At 36.3% G+C, this 7,652-nt stretch overlaps 1 long non-coding RNA gene across 1 annotated transcript; it reads left to right on the top strand.

The window, feature by feature from the left end:
* Positions 1 to 579: 579 nt before the first annotated feature.
* Positions 580 to 6,567, top strand: LOC114563373 (uncharacterized). The gene is made up of 3 exons (XR_003693606.1): positions 580 to 707; positions 1,621 to 1,662; positions 6,389 to 6,567. It is a non-coding gene; the product is annotated as an uncharacterized LOC114563373 (long non-coding RNA).
* The last annotated feature ends 1,085 nt before the right edge of the window (positions 6,568 to 7,652 follow it).

Here is a 7,652-nt window from a genome sequence, read left to right as displayed (position 1 = left end):
ACTGTAAACAAAGTGCACTAAATATAAGTGTACTTTTATTAGCATATCAAAGTACACTGAAAAAATGGGAAATAGCAGGTCTTTGAATTTACAAAAATGAATTTAGAATATGCTACGCAATTCATGTATATTCCTTTCAAGAACATGGTTCAATCTTGTAGACTTCAGTTGTTTTTGTATAGATTCCTTTTGCGTTGATTGAAATTGATTGAATTGAAAATTTTAAATGATCGAATTAAGTTTGGTCACTACCGGAAATGGTATATTTGAATCAAATGGCACCAGGAAGTGTAGGTGGCACTTCCCAGGCAGCAAAATTACGAATCCCACTATGGCCACGCCAAGACCCGCCCTACGAAGCAGCTCGATTGGTTGCGGTTAGGCAATTCACCTCGAGTGGTTAAGGTTAGGGTTAGGGGATTGGTCAGGGGATAGGACCTGTACATGTAAGCATGGACGCCTGGCCAATAGTAGTGTGTGAACGCTATTGAAGGGCGGGTCTTGGCGTGGCCATAGTGGGATTCGTAATATCGCTCCCGGGCACTGACACCAGCCGTTTATATACTGTCTATGCTGCTAACACAGGTAAACTGTTTCAACAAGGACATCGCCAAAACAAGAAGAATGTGAAGAAGAATGTTGAGTATGTGTTGGCTGCGTGCAGGATTAATTCTACAGCAGCCATATGTTGTCTCCTTCACGAAAAAGTAAGTTAACATCGATCAAAATGATTTTGTTCATGTTCATAATGTTTTTGTACTGCATGTAACGGTTACAAAAGTCCGTTCACTTGTTTGTGCATTCTATAAATATATCGGTTTTCTTGTAACTAAGTTAGCTAATACCATCACTAACTACTAACTACTTATTTTAGCATTAATAATTGTGTTTCTCCCCCTGACGGTCCTGCTCCTAACAACGGTATTTCAATGTAGCTAACGTAATGTTAATGGCAGCCGGTGAAGAGGAGGCAGTAAGCCTCATAAGAATAGATTTAGTGTTCGGGTTTAGTTCGCAACATTTAGATTACACTGATGCTGTTGTAACGTTACTTTCTGTAACAAAAAAAAAAGAAGGTCCGTCGAGTTGTTTGGGCATAACGTTATATGTTGGTTTGCTAATAGCTAAGGTTAGCTAGCTAAGACCACAGGCTTACAAGTTCAATGTAACGTCGGGTAAGAACAAACGAGTGTTGTAGCTAAAGCTGTCGGTTATTCAGTTACAGAATGTGTGTGTGTGTGTGTGTGTGTGTGTGTGTGTGTGTGTGTGTGTGTGTGTGTGTGTGTGTGTGTGTGTCGGTTATATGAAGGAGGGTGCTGCTGACATGAAAATGTATCGGGGCAACTAACGTTAGCACAGTGTATGGGAACTCTTTTTTTTTTTTTTTTTTTTTTTACCATGTCATTTTCCTAAATCTCTTTCCACTCCTGCACACTAAAGAAGCCCTCCATAAATCATTACGTTTTCATATAAATGAAGCAGCGTTTTTAAGGTCGGATTCAAACTGGATTTTTAGCCCACCTTTGTGTCTTTGTTGTGTGCTTTATTTTGTGTGGTCTTTTAATTATTGAGTCAATGTGCTTGGTTCACCTCACTGATTCTAAATGTTTTCTTTCATAGGATCCTATTTGAACAGCATACACAATCAAATGCTTTATAGTGGTAAGTGCTGTCATATTTCTTTTTTCTTTGAATATTTCCTAAAATAATTGAAAGTTACAGATGGAAACATTTATTTGTTTTTCAATTGTTTACAAATGAAAATGGACCTACTCTCACAGATATCGCCATTTTAAACTTTAACAGTATCAGAAACATTAAAACACCAACTGGTTGTTTAGTGTTATTTCTTTTTTTGAAAAACATTAAGATTTTAGAATTGTGGAAAGGTTATGTAATGTTATATGTTATATTTTACATACCACAATTTATTGGCAAGAACGGCATACAAATTGTAATGCCCAACGTCTACTTATTTTTCATCTTTCTCATACTATATTCATCTTTTTGTCTCAGTTTTAACCTTTCCTCTATTTATTTTCTTACTTATCTTCATATTTGTATCTTTCTTTGTCTTTACTGTCAATCTCTTTTCTACGTGATTTGGAGTTGACAGCAAGGCTAGTACCTTTGTAGTAACCATGTTGTAATATTCTTAGAGAAATATGTACCCATATGACAGTGTACAACAGTTGACTACAAAGTGTAGTGTGTTCAAAAAAACAATGCAATCCACATGTTTATATATGTTTATTACAGTTAATAATAATTAAATAAGTACTACTAAGTGTGGTAAAGCCACATATTTTTGCAATCTGCACTTTAGTTTGTGTTATTTGTTTCTGACTTTCATATGAATGTTTACACCAGGTTTGGTTAGTGCTCAATATACTACTGTGATTGCAACACAGTCTCACTCCCTACTCGTCAAATGTATGACGCATGGTCAAGGACCCTGGCATCAAGTTTCAACGAAATAGGGGTTCCCTTGACGTTATTTTTCGACGAGGGGGTCCGTCAGATAGACATTCATGTTATTCCCTCACCGTCGGATATCGACGAAAGAAAAAAACACGCCCCCCGCCCCTTAACTCGAAATCTGTGACAGTTATTGGTATTTTTAGCCCAATAACCGCTGTTTTAATCAACATTATTCACGAGATATTATCATGGTTTATATGTATTTCTTTTTATGTTATTATTTCGGTATATTTCGACCAGGTAAGCTGGATTGCTTTTTTGTTGATTTATATTTTTTAAACTATAATGCTACATCTATCAACATTTATTTAGATGTTATCATTGTATTCATTTCTTTACTTTAATAATATTATTTCGGTCTTATTACCGGTGAAATATTACAGTATAGGCTAATACAGAACATTACGATATGATCCGAGCAGGAAGCATTCAAAGCCGATAGGCCTATCCCCCAATGCAGTGCGGCCATTCGTTTCAAAGAATCGGGCAGCGATCAGCTGGTCTTTAACGCCAGGATCGCTTCAATATACATACATACAGTCAGTGGTTGTGTCACCAGCAACAACACGTTGCTCAGTTTTGTTCCAGTAAGTTATGAACCATAATAACGTTTAAAGCGAATCCGCGGAAAACTCCGAAGTGGCGTAGTACGTCCCGCTCAGCGGATACGAAGATAAAAATATATAATATTCGTAATATTGATGTTTTTTTCTAACGTTGTATTTGAGGAGTTAAACAATAAAAATAGTTATAATAATAGAATACAGTTTCATGTATTTGTTTCATATATTGTGGGCTCGGCCGGCCAGCCGGCCGGCGGCCTCAATCTGAAATGGAATCAAGCCATTTCACGGCAGACAGCAGAAAGAGGAGCCGAACGAGTCCCCCCACCCACCCCGGAAGAACTACAAGTGCTCAAGCTTTGTAACAGCTTCTGTGGTGTTTCTTATGGGAGTTGTAGTTTTAAAGTATATTGGTATATTTCTCATAAGTAGAAGTTGGCAGTGTATAATTTTGGATACACCCTGGGTTTTTTTGGGATGGAGAACACACTGGTGTCATCAGATTTAAAAAATCTAATCATTAAATAGGTGAAAATAGCTTATTACCATATTTGACAGTGCTTACAGTAGGTAATTTGGTGACCATATCTACATGACAGCTGAGGTCCAGCTTTCTATAACAGCTGGCTTTATGTGTGTAGAACCTTCTGTTGCTAAATGACAGGCCTTCATACATGTACTGGGTTCAAGGTTCAGAGGTCAATATTTCAAAGCAGGAGTAATGTATCCTCTTCAGACTGACATATGTTCCTCTCCAGGTTGAGACCTTTCCAACGATGTGTTTGCTATAGTCCTACAACAACGTTTTAATTTTTACACATCATGGAGACCACTTAGCAGGAGATACTTTATTGTCCACAGAGGGATATTTGCCTTGAGTTCAAATGCTTCACAAATAACACTTGACATATTGTTTTATCATACAGCTGACATACTTAAAATAAAAAAACAACATGAACAAAGTGATATAGGCTAGATTGAAGCACATCACACAGCAACAATCTTTTGCTCATCTTTCACAAACACAACCATGCTTCATATCATGAAGCTATTGCACACCCTCAATCTCAAGCAACATTATTTAAAGTTTTAATTGAGGTAGGTCCAAATTAGGCCTATATCATCGTCAACGTTTTTATAGTTTAGAAATGTTAAGTTTACCCATATCTTCTGCCAGAGGATAAGAGCTCATACTTGGCATGGAGAATAAAGATAGAGCAGACCATATTCTGTGTGCTTGCCTGGAGAGAGAGAGTCAGCTTTTCTTAGACATGAGTAGGGGGGGGGGGCACCAAGGAAAAAAGGTTGGGAACCACTGCTCTGACCCATGTCATGACCCTTTTCTCAGCTTGTGAAATGTTTGAATGAGATGTGTGTTTTGTTTTTGTGCAGTAGTGCTGAGGTAGAAGTGTGCCAAAAATTCCATATATATACAAATGTTGTATATGTATACATACCCAAACAAAGCTATATACATCTTACTCAGTGAACAAAAACCTCGATAACAATTTGCTTATCCTTTTAATTTCCTGAAAATGCTTCCTAAAACTAGTCCCTTCTTAATTTTGAAAAGGTAGTCTCAGTAAAGGCTACAAAGGTTAGGATGGCTACAAGCTGTAACCACAGTGATTGATATGAGGATCATCTTCTGAATATAATAATGAATATGTTAGGCCTACCATAAATTGATATTTCAAAAAAAGTAATTTATTTAAAATAACTAATAATGCAGTGTGATTTTAAATCAAACTAAGTCCCACACATAAATATCCTCATGTTTTTCCCCTTTAGTCTTTGCTATTAATATTCATCAACTGCAAAATTAGAAAATTGCGTTTTTAAATAACTATGTAAGGAAAATAAAATAAAAAATGCTTCTCTTTGTATATAGTTTATTGTTTTTCACAACAGTACAATTCAAAACAAATGCAAATTAGTCAAACAAGCCATTAGGCTGTATTTCTAAACACTCAACTGTAGGTTTTTTATATAGTATATATATAAGGCAAATCAAAGTGCTAAATATAAAACACAATTTTTTCATTATTAGTATTTTATTGTGTAAATTCTCACGTACAACGTGGAACATTTTTTCACAGACGAGATGTGGAATTTCCACGTCACTTCCGCGGATTCGTTTAAACGTAGACAAATACATGAAACTGCATTTTAATATTATAACTATCTTTATTGTTTAACTCCTCAAATACATTAGAAAAAAACATTAATATTACGAATGTTAGGCCTATATATTTTTATCTTCGTATCCGCTGAGCGGGACGTACTACGTCACTTCCGGAGTTTTCCGCGGATTCGTTTAAACGTTATTATGGTTCATAACTTACTGGAACAAAACTGAGCAACGTGTTGTTGCTGGTGACACAACCACTGACTGTATGTATGTATATTGAAGCGATCCTGGCGTTAAAGACCAGCTGATCGCTGCCCGATTCTTTGAAACGAATGGCCGCACTGCATTGGGGGATAGGCCTATCGGCTTTGAATGCTTCCTGCTCGGATCATATCGTAATGTTCTGTATTACAGCATATACTGTAATATTTCACCGGTAATAAGACCGAAATAATATTATTAAAGTAAAGAAATGAATACCATGATAACATCTAAATAAATGTTGATAGATGTAGCATTATAGTTTAAAAAATATAAATCAACAAAAAAGCAATCCAGCTTCCCTGGCCGAAATATACCGAAATAATAACATAAAAAGAAATACATATAAACCATGATAATATCTCGTGAATAATGTTGACTAAAACAGCGGTTATTGGGCTAAAAATACCAATAACTGTCACAGATTTCGAGTTAAGGGGCGGGGGGCGTGTTTTTTTCTTTCGTCGATATCCGACGGTGAGGGAATAACATGAATGTCTATCTGACGGACCCCCCGCTTAAAAAATAACGTCAAGGGAACCCCTATTTCGTTGAAACTTGACGCCAGGGTCCTTGACCATGCGTCATACATTTGACGAGTAGGGAGTGAGACTGTGTTGGTGATTGAAGTAGTTAAATAAAAGATGTCATTCATATAAATTCATGCATCACCTAATTTCATCATCACATACAGTTTGTTTAATCTATCTAATCTTGTGTTGTTCATACTATACAAGGATGTATTACTTGTCTTTGTTGAATAATACAGAAGACAAAGAGCTTAAAAAATGATTGCATATTAAATTGCAATCACAATATTTGTGGAAAAAAATCGCAATTAGATTATTTTCTAAAATCGTTAGCCCTACTTACTAGTCCCTTATGATTTAATACTTGTGTATTTGTTTCTCGATAGGTCTTATTGACTGCCTTTTTCTTTTTTTTTTAATAGGGCATGGATGAAGACGCCATCAACGAGGCCACTGAAGAAACCAGTGTTGGGATTTATGTTCTTAAAGAACATGCTTCAAGTGATGAACCAGGGGACATTGGTATTGTCCTTGAAGGCATCAAGATGTTGCAAGATCTTTATAATGTAGCATTACCTGTTGCTACGCTGTTTGGACTAATGTACACTATGCCCTGAACTTCAGCTACCCTGCTCGCCTTCGATCCAAAAGATTTGCATGGAACTTGATGGAGGGAAACTTACCAACAAAGCACTTGCTCTAAAAAACAGGCTCTTCCAGTGAAAGGGCCAGAGAGACTGCGCCGTCAACCAAATAGCGTAGTTGTCCCTAAAGGCATAGTTGGTATGGCTGTACTCTTTGGACTAGTTTTTTTTGTTTGAATTAACTGGACAGGATTTGCATGGAGCTGCATGGAAATAACCTTTTGCAAACCAAGCAAAAGTTTTCTCTCTAAAAACAGGGTTAACATTTTTTGTCATTTGAAAAACTACTTTGAAAACAGAGTGCACAATTTAAAGGGTAACTTCGGGTTTTTCAACTTGGACCCTGTGTTCCTCTGTTGTTGTTACTGATGGGAACAACGATCTTCGACATTGGTCCAGTATAAAGCGAGTAGGCCTGTCACGATAACAAGTTTTGCTGGACGATAAATTGTCCCAGAAATTTTTGTGATAAACCATAATCTTGTCGTCCTGAGACCATTTTCATCTAATATAATGATGGCATAATAATGCAGGTACACTTTTTCAAAGATCAATAAACTTTTATTTCTAAGGAATTTTTAACACTAGAACTCGAAGACATCGTCCACAGCGGCGTATGTCCGAGCACAGCGGATATCGCTCATATTTTTTTTTTTTTTTTTTCTCTTGACGCTGCCTTTACTGTTCAAGGTTCCTGCTTTTGCCAGGTTTCTGATTTTGTGTTTTACTTTTGCGTCAATAATAAAGATCCTTTTCTGAAATGCAATTCATAATCTGTTGATGTAATGCACTTGAACTGAATTGTAATATAATACACTTGTAGTGTAATAGCAACATTCATGCTTAAGTATAACAAAATGGGGATAAAAGTACAGATGAAATATACTTCAAACAATTTGTTTCTACCTTACACTATAATAACATTGCACTGAAAGTACGTGTTTATGATGTTTAGGTTGTAATTGAACTTCACTTCAAACACATTATTATTGTCATAGTGGGACACTTTAAAAGCACTAAATATAGTTATGAAGTGCATTTG

Source organism: Perca flavescens, chromosome 10, assembly GCF_004354835.1.
Source record: "Perca flavescens isolate YP-PL-M2 chromosome 10, PFLA_1.0, whole genome shotgun sequence".
Lineage (NCBI taxonomy): Eukaryota > Metazoa > Chordata > Actinopteri > Perciformes > Percidae > Perca > Perca flavescens.
This window is presented reverse-complemented; position numbering and strand designations above follow the sequence as displayed.